At 34.3% G+C, this 15,509-nt stretch overlaps 1 protein-coding gene across 2 annotated transcripts in view; it reads right to left on the bottom strand.

Moving 5' to 3' along the window:
• The window catches only part of RNF144B (ring finger protein 144B), a 140,582-nt gene that overhangs the window by 74,265 nt on the left and 50,808 nt on the right, over positions 1-15,509 (bottom strand). The window lies entirely within an intron of this gene.

Below are 15,509 nucleotides of genomic sequence, written 5' to 3' on the forward strand. Positions count from 1 at the left end.
TATTAGTAACACTTTTTTGGGTTTTTTTTTCCCTTTTGATTTGTTTCTTCTTTGACAACAGGACTAATAAAGAAATGTTTTACATGACTGCACATATATAACCTATATCAAATTGTTAGGAGGGGAGAAACAAAGGGGAAAATGTATGATATGATCCTAAAGGTTTATTTTTTTAAACGCAACAATAAACTCCTTGTCTCCTCTTTTTTGTTCCTTAATAGATCTTTGTCCTTTATAACACAGAAGAGATTTAGATATCTGTACTAAATGGCATTTAATTTTAGAGCACCATTCTTTCAGTCTTTCCCTCCACATATGCTTCCTTTTTTGAACTCTGCAATGTACCTCAGAGTACTAACTTGATAAGAGGTTGTCAACAATAAGTTTTCTGAATATCAATCTTTCTGTTCCGATTTGCAGCCTTCAGTAACATTTCACTAAAACATGGGGGTTACTAAAGAAAAGGAAAAATGACAAATGTAGTCTAACAAACACAATAATTATAATATGTAACCATAGTCATCCAGCCTTCCCACAAAGAGTACCTAATTCTGGAAGAAACTGGTTTCTATGATGTAAAAAAAATAAATAAATAAAGTTTTTTTTTTTTTTTTAATTCTTTCATTAAAATAGCTATTGTATCTGTGTACTAGGTACCCAGTAGAAACAGTAATCAATTTAAGGGCAGAGAATCCAGATTTGAATCCTGCCTGTCATTTACTACTCATGTGGCCTTGCACAAGTCACTTAACCTCAGTTTTCTCAAGTATTAATTCTCATAAAATAAAAGGCTGATACTATTTTAAAAAATAGTATATACAAAAAAGCAGCAGTTGTTTCTAAAATACATTACATTTTTTAAATTTTCAAGATAATCATCTACTTTAAATGACAAACTCTGCTTCTACAGCAGCATATAAAACCCCACCTAATACTTAATTACCCTTTTTCCAGAGTGGGTAGATAATCCTCCCAAAAATTTTAAGCACAAAAGTATAAAAGAATATAGATGGGTAGTCCCCTTCCCAGGAATCAAAACCGAAAAAAAGGAAGGGCAAGTACTTAAAGTGAGCAAGTCAGTACCATCAGTACCACCATTGGGCATTATTTTTGATGGGTTTTGTTCCTGTTCAAAATAGTCTTCATTTATACAGCTGTCGCCATTATGTATGTGGTTGTTTTCAGTTCCACTTTCCTATGTTGGAAGAGGTTAATCTAAACACACCATTTTCAAAACAATGATTGAAAACACTGAGAAGGAAATAAGTGAACAACTCTATTTGTATTTGATTGAAGTCATTATAATCTAGAACAAAGACCAGAATATATAAATGGCTTCTCCTAGACAAAAAATAAAATAAAACCAGTGCGCGCCCATATACACACACATACACATACACAGAGATAGAGAGACAGAGACACAGGAACACAAGATTATTAACACAACAATAAAGACCATTTGCAATTACTGAGACTTAACAGCTAAAAAGATTAGTAATTTTCTGGGTTGCTTTTAAAGACAGCTAGCTACACTATAGACTAGCTGAAGAATTTGGGTGGGAATCATACATAAGACATCCAGGACAAAATTTCCTGACAACTTTTTTTTAACCCCCTCAGACAAAAACATATTGTACTAGTATTTTCTAAAGGAAAGCAAATCTTACAAGTATGTTTCGAAATCCTGAATGACTTCTTTTAAGATTAAGGTTGACAATCTTCAAATGTTCACAGGAAGGACTTCAAGTATAAACTGAGAGGAAGGGAGGGAGGAGGAAGGAAGAGAGACCCAGCCTAGTTTCAAGGCAACAAAAAGAAAAAGAAACATTTTTTGATTCCAGGTTTATGCCTTTCTCTAGTACAGACATGAACTTCTTAATATATAAAGAACAAAATGTTTTTTGTATGATAGGTTTTTTTTTTTCCCCAAGAAATGCTCAGATTTTATTGAATGTGAAAACAATTTTTTGAATATGTGGACTATTTCATGTTCTTTGTATGTCTCTCTCTTTTTTTCTCTCTCTTTTTCTCTCCCCGCTCCTAACTTTTAAAATTGTGTTACCCTTAATAAATGCTTGATTAGGCACTTTTCCTGCTTTTAAACTCAGATCTCTCACCTGGAATTGCTTCTTTCTGAGGACATAAAAAGCAATTTCATCTTATTTAATGGGGTGCTACCTACACCTGATCTCAAGAGGTTACTAGAGACTTTTTTTTTCCCATCACGAACTGTGTGCCCAAAGTCCTTCAAAGAGCATCAAGCATCTATAACAGGCTACATGACTGTGTGCTGCAGGATTTATATACCTTTTAAGTTCTAGCTAAAGACTAATGAAATTTGCCATCATCTCATTTAAGGGGATTTAGTGTCCACCGTATCAAAAGGACTTAATTGTAAAGTTAGTTCCCTTTACGATCATCACACCAATAAGGTTCTAAACTGTGTCATGAATATCATGAAATAAGTTATACTCTATTACAACTTACAATTCTCCTTCCTATCTATGGTCTATATAGTGTTTTCTACATACACCAGGGATAGTAAAGGGAGCTATTTCTAATATTTATTAATATCCTAGCACAAGTGCCCTGTTTGTAAATATAACCAGAAAGATTTCTCCTCTCTACCCCTATGCCCCAGCCAGTCAATGTACAAAAGCATTCTGTTCATGTAAGATTAATGACAATCACAAATGATATTTACAAAGTACTTTAGGGTTTACAAAGTGTTTTCTTCACAAGATACAAGAGGTATCAGGTTAACAATTTGTTAAGTGTAATTATATGCCCAGTATTTTGTCATCTATGAGGGATACAAAGTAAAGAAAATTCCTATATTCAAGAGGCTTCCATTCCAATGAGGAAGACAACACATAAACTACCAGGTAGATCCAAATTATATAGTGGATAGAGCAGCACCAGACCCAGAGTCAGGAGGACCTAAATTCCAAATCTAGCCTCAGACATTTATTAGTTGGGTGACATAGGCAGTCACTTAATCCTATTTTTCTCAGTTTCCTCATCTGTAAAATGTCCTGAAGAAGGCAATGGCAAACCACAACAGTATTTTTGCCAAGAAAACCCCAAATGGAGTCATGAAGAATCATTCGCAGCTGAAATGAAAAATAATAAAGTCTCAGAGGGAAATCCTTAGGAAGTTAGGGGTTAGGCATGGAGAGACTGAAACCAGGTAGTCTCTTGCTAAAGCCTCCTATAAAAGGTGGTGAATAAATTTTTGAAGGAAGGCAGGGAAATTAGAAAGCAGAAGTGAGAGGATAGAGCAAGTATATCATGGGATGCGGCCAATGCAAAGGAATAGGAAGTGTTGGGATGAGGGGCAAGTAGACCAGTTCTGGGATCACAGAATCCGTGAAAGGGAGAGCAAGGTAAGAAAGGGCTGTAATATAAAGCACTTTGGATGCTGAAGAACTTTGGTAAGCAATTGAGGCCAGGGAAAATTATTTATCTTTGGCATGAGTAGCACAATAAATTATTACCTCTAGTATCCTGTCTCCTGCATTGCTATCTGCCCTCCTATTTATACCAGAATTGTCACAATTCCTTATTACTTCCAAAACAGCTACAGACACCAGAGAGTAGAGACCATTTTGGGGTCAATATAGACAAAGCCATGGATGGCATCAACCCATGGTGGGTTGATAAGGCTGGATTTAAAAACAAATAAGCAAACAAAAAACCTTTCAAACAGAAAGAGAAAAAGGTATGTCCCAGAGCCTAATCTAATAACTTTGAATGTGGAAGCTTAGAGCAGATTAACATGTATTCCTTATAGTCAAAAATAGCTATCTACTGTTTTCTGGAAAGAGATATTCAGATCAGATCCTTTGAGGGTTTGATACAAATAATTCTCCAAGAAGCTTTTGTTCCAGATCACAAAGTACCTCAAGTTTCTAACAAGTAAATGGGATAAAATAGCTTCTTGTCTTGATCTCTGTTGATCAAAAAGTATCTAAAATTAGGAATCCCAGTGATAGAAATAACATTGAAGAGAAATAGGATGGGCACATGTTAGGCCTGAGTGCTCTGTGAAAAGCAGACAGTTAAAGATGGCTATGTTGAAAGACAGGGACAGCTAGATGTCACAGAGCACAGAATGCCAGATTTGGAATCAACACTCATAGTCCTGAGTTTGAATCTAGTCTTAGAAATTTACTAGCTGAATGACTCTGGGGAAGTCACTTAACCTTGTATGTCTGAGTTTCCTCATATGTAAAATGAACTGGAAAAGGAAATGGCAAATGATTCCAATATTTTTGCCAAGAAAAAACCAAGTAGACTCATGAAGAATCAGACATGACTAAGAAACTTTTGAACTGAATATATTGAAAAAAGGATAGAATCACAATGTAGCCAATCTGTCTATTTAAATCTTTAGGTTACTGAGCACTTCAATATTAGTAATTCAATAAATGTCCACTGACATTTAAAAAATAATCCCTTCCTTCATATTGTCTCTCTCTAGAGCCCTAAAATCTGTCCCATGATAGGGCCCCAGACTTCACACTATTCCCAAAGCAATCCAGCTGTGCCAGGTGTTCTCTCTAAACAGCGTAGCAGAAAGGAAATTGATGATTCCCAGGCAAAGAAACCAAGAGTTGGGCCAGTTTTACATCCTTCCATTTCCTCCAAAGAAACCTTAGACTCCAGATACTGCTAGTAGTTAGATTTGCACAGAAGACCTAACAATTAGCCTCAGAAAGAAAGTTAACTAAACAGAGTTACTTAATAAGAAAAGGAATTCAATCCTGAAATAACTGAAGATTAAATCCACTAAATGACACTTTTTCCTCTTTTGCTTAAAAAAATAAAAAGTCATAGAGATGAATATTAACTTATCTGGCTTCTGTTTGAAGACTTATAAGGAGGGAGAACTCACCTCCTCTTGAGCCAGTGCATCTCTCAATGGGAAAACTCTTATTAGAAAGTTTCTTTTTTTTTTCCTGATATCTAGCCTAAATAGGCCTTCTTTGAACTTCTATCCATTACTTCCCATGCTACATTCTAAGAAAGCCAAGATCCTTCAAAGAGCTAAATTAATGCAAAGCCTTCTATAAATTACAAGAAGAAGGTAAAATATCTTGCTGTTTCTCTTTTGTGTGTCCCTAGTGGCTTCTGTAAGTAGTCCTGGCCCCAGAGCACGTTATTTCATATGTGCCTTTGTGTAAGTATCCACCGAGGAAAGAATTTGTCATATTAAGGTTTGGCAGTCTATTTATGTCCTTCTGTGGTAAAGGTATATCTCATTGTTCCTCAAGACTCTCACACTTTCCCTAATTGCACTTTGAACTCCAGGTCACTATTTCTGCCATAACTAAAATTCAATCAGTCATTTTCATTTTTGGGGTGCTTCTAGGATTCTTCAACCAGATGTTCCCTGTACACTCAAGTCAACTGTATTTATTAAGCATTTAGCATGTGCCAGGTGCACAATACTGGAGATATAAAGAAGGGCAAAAATAGTCCCAGCTGTCAAAAAAACTCACAACTTAATGGGAGAAAACAACATGAAAACAACTATATATAAACAAGATATATAGAGGATAGTTTTCTTTCACAACATGACTAAATTGGAAACATGTTTTGCATGTATAAGCTATGTCAAATTGCCTGTCTTCTCAATGTGTAAAGAAGAGAGGGAAAGAATTTAGAATTCCTTTTAAAAAAATGATGTTAGACATAATTTTACAATTGAAAAAATATTTTCACATGTGTGTGTGTTGTGTGTGTATATATATGTATATATACACACACATGATAAATTGAAGATAATCAAAAGAGGGAAGACAGCAACATTATTAAGGGAGAACATGAAAACGCTTGCTAAAGATAGGATTTTAGCCAAGACTAGTCAGGGGAAGTCAGAAGATAGAGACAAGGAGGGACGCCATTCCAGAAATGGGAGAATGGCCAGTGAAAATGCCCTCATGGCATAAATCCCTACTTTAATATCCACATGCTGACCAATATCTATACCAGTGCTGACACAATAATCAAATTTGCATTTCCAAACAGGTTTTGGAAAATAACAAGCAGCAATGAAATTAAAACTCAAAAATCCTGTCTTCTTTAGATCACCCATAGTATTCTCTAGCCCAGAGGATCAAGTCATATATTCAACTTCCTTTGAGGGGGGTTCAGCACCAAGTAATAAAAAAACCAAAGTTACCCAGATATCTCTTATATAGTAGAAACCGTATTAGCTCCAAAGTCAAAAATTGTTTAGTCATTTTTCAGTTGCTTCTAATTCATTATTCCTTGGGAGTAAGGGGGAGAGGACAGGAAGGCTCTTGGTAAAGATTTGCCATTTCCTTCCCCAGTTCATTTTATAGAAGAGAAAACTGAGGCAAGCAGGGCTGAGTGACTAGGGTCACATAGCTATTAAGTGTCTGAAGCTGCATGTGAACTCAGGTCTTCTTGACTTCAGGGCTGATACTCCATCTGCTTCACCATCTAGTTGCCCTTAGAGTAAAAGGAGCTGGATTCAAATCCCACCTTTATGATCTTGTACATATCACTTAACATTCCTCAGCCTCAATTTTTCTATGTGCAAAATGAAAGAACTTGACCTCTCAAAATCAGAGACTAACCTCTATTCTTTTACATCTTTTTCCTTAGGAAGGACAGAAAAAATCTGCACAGAATTGTGCAGGCAATCATTGCTCTAAAGAAATGTGTAAATAATAACAATTAAAAGAAAAAACACAGGGTGCTATTTGTTAAATATACTCCCAATGAGGAAGTGAAAGCCAAGAACCCAAACTGCTAGGATTTTTAGTGTCTCCAAGGGTTAACAATTCATTCTAGGAATTTGTCTAATGAATGAAATGTCAGAGTCGACTGACCTGCACCATTCCAGCTAGTCTCTATTCCCTTTCCTCTTTTTTTTTTCCATTGGGAAAGTTTGGGTTTCAATGTTCTAACTGGGGTTTTCATATTCCTGTGGGACATAGGTAGAGCCTTGATTACAGCAAAGATAGAAATTGGAAGTCCCCTTCAAATGGATATTTTAAGTGTATCTTTATCATTTAAAGAAATAAACTCTTTTCTCTCTCTGACTCTCTTTCCTTTCCTTTTGTCTCTCTTCCTCCCTCCTTCTCTTCCCTCCCCTCTCTTCCTCCTTTTTTTTGTTTATTTGTTTGTCTGTCTGTCTGTCTCTCTCTCTCTCTCACACACACACTATTAGAAAAACAGGCAAACTTTCTGACAGAGAAGTGATATAAGGTAGCTTCTAAATGAGCTATACATTGTTAGAAGTAGTTAATGTAGCCATTTGTTTTATTTGACTAAGGTTTTTTTCCCTTTTCCCTTTTTTTCCAATTGGGAATGGGGGAAAGATGAAATAAGTGTTAGTAATTGAAAATATGAAATAAAAAATTTAAAAAAAACAGGTAAGGGATAAAGTAATGGAATATGTCCAATCTATTGTGTCACATTCTGGGCACCATGTCTGAAGAGGTACTAACTGAAATAAATCTAGAGATGGGGAACTAGAAATATTAACAGGTCTGAAAATCATATTATTAAAGAAATCAAAGAATTTGAGAAATGAAAAGGACAATATACAATATACAACAAGTAGTCATACAGTCTTCTCCTTGGAGGAAAAATGTACCAACTCTCAAGGCTGCTGTTTGTTTTTTATTGAACTCTATCCTAAACTGATCTGCTTGTTCTTAAGTTTAGCCTTTAGGGGCAAATTGACCAATAATTCCTCCTCCTTCAAATAATTGAAGACAATTATCATGTCTTTCTCAGAATCTTCTGCAGGCTAAACATGATCTATTCTTCAATCAAATAGGAACCATTAAGGTAATGATAATAGTAATAGTAATAATAAGCCTAAAGATAAAACCAATGGAATATATGTAGCTAAATTAAAATAATTTAAATATTATTAGATAGGAAAAGGAGAAGATTTATTCTAAATTGTTCCTGAGAACAGAACTAACAGCTCTAGGTAAAAGTCTAAGAGTGGTGTGAACTTAATATAAAAAAGCTTTCTAAAAATTAAAGCTACCCAACCATGGTGGCTGATTCATTTATAAAGTAAGTTACTTTCCAACATTAATATTCAAGCAGAAGTAAGAAGTCTCCTGTAACAGGAGACAGAATTCTTGCACTTGGGAAGGAGGTTAAAGTAGATAGGTGAATCCTAATGTCCTATCTCATACTAGCCTATATTGAAAGCTAATACCAAATCAACATACCTTAGCTGTAGGGTTTCCTTGTAGCTACTCTTTTACTTGCCCTCCACAAATAATGAAATGAACAAGGGAGTAAGAAGAACTGGACACTGATAAGATTTGCAAGTACGGGAAGCTATTTGAGTCATTTTTAATCACCAATCCCTACCATACCACTAAGTACCATTTTCCCACACTCCTCAGATGCTCTCTGACTCCCTCCACTAATTTCCTCCACTGTGTTTTCCACAGTTTAAATGACAATTATGCTACCATAATTTAAAACATTTTTTTTTAAATCAAAAGATCTGTTGATCACAATGCCTGATTTTTTTGTATTTTCTTTTCTTTTTATTCTGGACTTTAAAACACCACACAAAAAAAGAGCATTTTGGAATACAGTATGGACCAGGAGAGTATGATAAATAAAACTGCAAATCTTGCTTTTTGTTACTTATAGAATAAATTCAACACATAATTTCAAAGCTGCCTCACAATACTCAATAATAAGAGTTCTTAATCTGGGGTTCAAGCATTTTAAATGGGATCTATGGATAGATTTCAAGAGATCCATAAATCTGGATGGGGAAAGAATTTAGATCTCTTTTCACTAATCTTTAAATTGAATTTTGTATTTTCTTTAATTATGAATTTAAAAAACAACAACTATGTTGATAAGCAGTCTATAGACAAGTTCTAGACTGCCAAAGGAGTCCATGACACACAAAAAAAGTTTAGAATTCTTGATCTAAATAAAGTTAAGTAATTAAATTACCTAGATTAGTCAATACAAAGTTAGAATAAGAGAATAAATTTCAATTTAGGATGTTTGATGAATCCAGAATAGAAAGTACTTTGGAAAGAATTATCTTTCTACTTGAAAAGAGTTACTAAGAAAAATAGAAAAGAAGCTTGGCCAAAATTAGGTGTCTTATATCATATAGCACAATAACATCAAAATGGAGATGTGACCTGAATATTGTTACACTATTAAAAAATATTAAAAGGGAACCATTCTGATACTTTCCCTAGCTATGATTAGGAAGAGAATTGTTAAGCAAGCAACTGATAATCACAAAAGATTGTTACTTGTTTATGTAAATAATCACAAAAGATTGTCACTTGTTCCTATACAGTACAGCTATAAATAGACTATTTTACAAGAAATTAAAAAGTTTTTACATTAACAAAGTCAACAAGTTGGATAAGAAATAAAGCAGTCATTTGAGGGCAATAACAAAATCTCAGCATCACCTCAAAGGGTCAAATATATAAGATATACAAAGAACCAAGGGCCATAGCTTAGAAATAAATGGTCAAAGATTATGCATACCCCCCCCCAAAAAAAAAAAAACAACAACTGTTATCAAAAGAAATGTAAAGGAGGGATGGGGGAATCAAGATGGTAAAGAAAAGCAAGAAGCTGCCTGAGCTCTCCCAGTTCCCTTGAAAACAAGATTAAATCAAGCTTCTAAAATAATTCTGGAACAATATAATCTTGTACAAAAAATATAGAATAAAACAACTTTCCAGCCTAAGATAATTTAGAAGGACTTCAAAAACGGTCTGTCTCACTTGGGTAAAAGGGGAAAAGAGCCTTGCAAGGTGGTGTCTGAGAAAGCCAACAGGAGGTTCTTAGCCACAGAACAGATCAGTAACCAAGGGCCTGCTTCAGCAGGCAAGTGGCACAGCAGGCCAGCTGTGAGGCCTTCAGTCCCAGCAGAACTGGCAAACTGGAGCCCCAGAATCCAGTGCACAATAGGTGCCACTATGCTGGGCTATGCTAACACAGTAGGCAAGCTGCCAATCCCAAAGTCCCTGGTACAGAAAGCCAGTGAGCAGAGCTTTTGGCCCCCATGCGCAAGAAGCTTGGTTACAAGTGATCCTTGTGTCCCATGAGCAGAGCTCAAGTTTGAAAAATGAACCACCACCAAAAAAAGGGCCCATATATCATAGAAAACTACTATGGTGACAGGGAAAATCAAAACACAAATTTGCAACAGGACAATGATATCAAAAAATGGCTACATGTAAAGCCTCAAAGGGGAATATGAATTATTCTCAATCCCAAAAAGTCTTCTTGAAAGTGCTCAAAAAGGATTTTAAAAATCAAATAAGGGAGGTAGAAGAAAAACTGGAAAAAGAAATGAGAGTCATGCAGGAGAATTAGGAAAGAAAAAGCCAAAAACTTGGAGAAGGAAACACAAAAATTGAGCAAAGAAAATTCCTTAAAAAACAAAATTGGACTAATTGGGGGGTGTGGGGGGAGAGGGGAATCCATTGAAGAAAATAACTTCTTTGCTGGTTCAATGTTAGGAAAACTATGAACATAATTGACATATCAATAACCAAACTAAAAGAAATCATATGATTATCTCAATAGATACAAAAAAAAAAAGTTGGCAAAATCCAACACCGAATATTCCTATTAAAAATACTAGAGAGCAATGCTGTAAAATTACCTATGCATAAAACTTGTAAATAAAAAGCTATTAAAATTTTTTTAAAAATACTAGAGAGCGGGGCAGCTAGGTGGCGCAGTGGATAGAGGACCAGCCCTGAAATCAGGAGGACCTGAGTTCAAATCTGGTCTCAGACACTGTCTAGCTGTGTGACCCTGGGCAAGTCACTTAACCCCAATTGCCTCAGCAAAAAAAAAAATTAAAAAAAAAAAATGCTAGAGAGCATAGGAATAAATGGAATTTTCTTTAAAATGATCCTAAAATCATCAGTAACATTACAAGTAATGGGGATAATCTAGAAGCATTACCAATAAGATTAGGGGTAAAACAAAACTGCCCACTATCACTATTCAATATTGTATTAGGAATGTTCGATTTAGCAAAATGAGAAGAAAATGAAATTAAATCTCTAAAACAAATTAGAGTAGCTAATGAGTAAACAAAATTATCACTCTCTGCAGATGATATGATGCTATGCATAGAGAATCAACCAAAGAACTACTAAAAATAATTAACAACTTTAGCAAAGTTGTAGTATAAAAAATAAATTCACATAATTCATCAGCATTTCTATATGTTACCAACAAAATCCAGCAGCAAGAAATACAAACTGAAATTCCTGTATGTAACTGTGAATAATATAATGTAGATTAACTGTAGATAATATAAAATATTTGGGAGTCTACCTGCCAAAGTCAGGAACTATGTGAACACAATTAGAAAATGACACATTTAAAGTAGGATTGGCCTAATGGAAAAGGAGGGCTAAAAACTACCTTAAGAAAATAATTGCTTAAAAATTCAATTTGGGAAGTAGAAACTAATAACTCTATGAAACCAATGTTTTAGGGCATGAAAACCTCACAAACAAATACAGAAAGGCAAAATATCAAATGCACCTTTTTCAGATTGTGATGCATAAAAATTACATGTAATAAAAATATATGGAAAGATATATTAAAAATTAACTGGAAACTAAATAATCTAATTTTAAAGAATAAGTGGGTCAAAACAACAAATCACAGAAACAATCATTTGATAAAAGAGAATAACAATGAGACAATGTACCAAAATTTATGGAATGCAGTCAAACCAATACTTAGGGGAAATTTTTTATTTCTAAATGTTTATATGAATAAAATAAGAAAGAGCAGATGAATGAATTGGGTATGCAAATTAAAAAGCTACAAAAATAACATTAAAAATCCCTAATTAAACACCAAATTAACAATTATGAAAATCAAAGGAGAGATTAATAAAACTGAAACTAAGAAAACCATTGAATTAATAAATAAAACTGAGTTGATTTTATGAAAAAAAAAATCAACAAACTAGAAAAACCTTTGATTAATTTGATTAGAAAAAGAAAAGGAAAAAAAAAAAAAACACATTACCAGCATCAGAAATGAGAAAGGTGAACTTACCATTAACGAAAAAATTAAAGCAATAATTAGAAGTTATTTTATACAAATGTATGACAACAAATCAGATGATGAATATTTACAGGAATGTAAATTGCCTAGGTTATTAGAAAAGGAAATAAAATATTTAAATAACCTCCTTTTAGAAAAAGAAATTGAACAAGCTATTAAGGATTTCCCTGAGGAAAAAATTTCCATGCTAGATGAATTTACAAGTGAATTCTACCAAATATTTCTAAAAATATAAGTCATTCCCCAAATGATAAATAGCCAAAGGATATGAAAAGGCAATTTTCAGGTGAAGAAATTAAAGCCATTTCTAGCCATATGAAAAAATGCTCTAAATCACTACTGATTACAAGCACAGATTAAAACAACCCTGAGGTAACTCTTCATACTTATCAAATTGGCTAAGAAGAGAGAAAAGGAAAATGATAAATGTTAGACAAGATGTAGGAAAACTGACATCTAATGTATAGTTGGATGAGTTGTAAACTGATTCAACCATTCTGGAAAGCGATTTCAAACTAGGTTCCAAAGGTAATCAGACTATGCTTTGATCCAGAAATACTGCTACAGGGTCTGTATCCCAAAGAGATCATAACAAAAGGAGATGATGTGTACAAAAATACTTAAAACAGCTCTTTTATGGTGACAAAGAATTGGAAATTGAGGGGATGCTCAAATTAGGGAATGACTAAGTAAGTTGTGGCATATGAATATAATGGAATACTATTATTCTATAAGAAATGATGAGTAGGTAGACTTCAGAAAAACCTGCAAAGACTGACATTAACTGATGCTGAGTGAAGTGAGCAGAATCAGGAGAACAATGTATACAGTAATCCAACATTGTGCGTATGACCAGTTATGACTGACTCAGCAATACAGAGATCTAAGATAATTCCAAAAGACTCATTACCAAAAATATTATCCACATACAGAAAAAACTATGGAATCTGAATACAGATTGAAGCATACTATTTTCACTTTTTGGTGCAGTTTTCCTCTTTTGTTCAGTTTTCTTTTTCACAACATGCTTATTGTGGAAATATTCTTACATGATTACACATGTACAACCCATATCAGATTGCTAGCCATCTTGAGGAGAGGAGGTGAAAGGAAAAGTAGTTAAACAAACTATGGTATGTGAATCTAATGGAATTTTACCAAATCATTTTGTTTTTGTTTTTGTTTTTACCAAATCATAAAACATAGTTTTTAGAATAAGAGTAATCAGAAGAACAGTATATGAACCAATGCAAAGTCAACAGAACCTAGATAATATACAGTAACTCTAATCATTACAAAAAATTTGTTCTTTCTACCTTTACAACATCTATTGTATGTTGTATATGTTGTTTTCTCTATTCAAATCAGCCTAGTTACAACTTTATTACCTCTTCCCCTAATTACTGAAATAGCCTTCTTCTTTATTTGTTTCACTGCTTCACATCACTTCACACATCCATTCTTCACACAGCTGTCCAGGTGATTTCAAATTAAAATGTATTCCTGATCTACTTCATCCCCTTACTTAAAAAACTCCAATGACTACTTATTATCTCCAAAATCAAGTATAAAGACCTTTGTTTGGTATTAACACTTCCCAATCTGAATCCTTTTACTATAGAATCCCCTTTTACTCATCTGTGATTCATTTATACCAGCCAACTTGTCCCTCAGACACATTCTACCTTCTATCCAGTGCCTGTGCACTCACTGTCCCCCATACCTAGAACAATCTCCCTTCTCATCTCAATCTTTTGGCTTCTCTGGCATCTTAAGGCTCAGTTTAAATCTTACAATTGCCTGAAGGTTTTTCTTGGTTCCCCCAGCTGCTGGAGGCTATCCTTCTAAGATTATCTTTCAACAATTCTATATGTATTTTCTGTGGATACATTGATTTATATCGACTCCTCCATAAGAATATAAGCTCACTGAAGTTTAGGACTTTTTTATGCATACCTGTATCTAGCACTTTTTAAACACTTAATATTTGTTGTCTAACAATTAAAATTGAAAGAATAATGATGAAATGGAAATTAAAAACTATATAATTAAAAAACTGAAGCATGGCCCTAATGAAACTATATGAGGATATGGCTCCCTCCAGTCGTTGCAGAGGTGCAGAACTACAGATACAGTAGAAAGCACATAGAGATGTATTGCAGGCTCTCTGGTTGGAGAGGATAAATTGAGAAATTGCCAATAGAAAATCAAAAACATATCAGTTAACATTTATATACACACACACATATGTGTACATATGCATATATATTTTAAATTTATGGAACAAAACAAGCATTTCCATAACATAATAAAACAAAAAAGAAGATTTGAAACTGCAAATCCACTATGTACAATTGGCTATTCATTTTAAACACACAAAGTTATATAAATTTCCTCCTCTCTGCACCTTTTTTCTTCCCTCTCCTCTCAACCCTTTTAAAGGTGGCTACCATTAGACACTAAAAAACCTGACTATCAAGCTAGTATTAAGGCAACAGAATCAATTCATACAATGCTTTGAAGTCTATAGTTCATTTTCACTTCTAAGTTTCACATTTTCATAAGAAATTTAGCAACATGGAGTGGGTCCAGAGGAAAGGAATAATCAGGATAGAAGTCAGATGACAAGCATTTATTAAGTGTCTACAATATGCCAGGCACTGGGAATACAGCAGAAACCAAAAGGCAGTTCCTGCCCTTAAGGAGCTCACAATCTAATGAAGGAGACAACATGAAAGGTAGGGGATCTAGAAGTTTTGATAGTCCATCAAAGAACTGGAGGACCTTAAATTCAGAGAAGAGAAGACATGATTGAGGGAATGTGGCTGCTATCTTAAGATATTTGAGGAGTGGGGCAGCTAGGTGGCGCACAGTGGATAAAGCACTACCCCTGAATCAGGAGATCCTGGGTTCAGATATGACCTCAGACACTTATCACTTTTCAGTTGTGTCACATAACCCTAGGCAAGTCACTTAACCCCAATTGCCTCAGGAAAAAAAAAAAAAGATATTTGAGAAGTCTACATGGAAAAGGCATTCTAATCATCTTGGCCCTTAAGGATAGAAATAGAATGAATAGGTAGAAGGTATAGAGAGGCAGAACTGCCTCTCTAACAATTATAATTATACAAAAATGGCGTAGACTATCTCTAAAATTAAAGGTTTTCAGATAGTAGCTATCTAAATGACATTTGTTGGAGATAAAGAACATTTATGTCATCATATAGGGTGTCTTTTAAGGTTCTTTCCAAATCTATTTCATTATTTAAGATTAAGGAAAGAACTACATGGAATAGGACTTAAAAGATGAATGGAGGGAAAGGCATAGAAAGAGGAATTGGGGAAATTAGATTGACAAGTATTTAATGACATTTGTTTATGGGAGGAGAAAGTAGCTCAAAAATCATTTT

This window comes from Antechinus flavipes, chromosome 1, assembly GCF_016432865.1.
Source record: "Antechinus flavipes isolate AdamAnt ecotype Samford, QLD, Australia chromosome 1, AdamAnt_v2, whole genome shotgun sequence".
Taxonomy (NCBI): Eukaryota; Metazoa; Chordata; class Mammalia; order Dasyuromorphia; family Dasyuridae; genus Antechinus; species Antechinus flavipes.